Raw genomic sequence first — 326 nt, 5'->3', positions numbered from 1 at the left:
ATATATATATATATAGAAACACATACTCACACACGTACATGTATTGTATAAAAGTGAGTAGCATATTAAAGCGTGCCTACAATACATACATACATACCTTTTTAGTGCATAGAATATTAAACTATTAAAATGGCCTTTTAAGTGTTGGCATGGTTTAACATATCACGTTTTAATGATAAAACATACTATCTTAGGGACTACTATAGGCCAGTAAGCGTAGATTTATATTTGCAAATAAAATGTTGTATTCATGTTAAGACTTTATTTTAAACTTCAAAAATTAAGACTAATTTAGAAGCCCCCCCGGCATTGACCTTGATGAGTCA

Source organism: Etheostoma spectabile, chromosome 10 (assembly GCF_008692095.1).
Source record: "Etheostoma spectabile isolate EspeVRDwgs_2016 chromosome 10, UIUC_Espe_1.0, whole genome shotgun sequence".
Lineage (NCBI taxonomy): Eukaryota > Metazoa > Chordata > Actinopteri > Perciformes > Percidae > Etheostoma > Etheostoma spectabile.
This window is presented reverse-complemented; position numbering follows the sequence as displayed.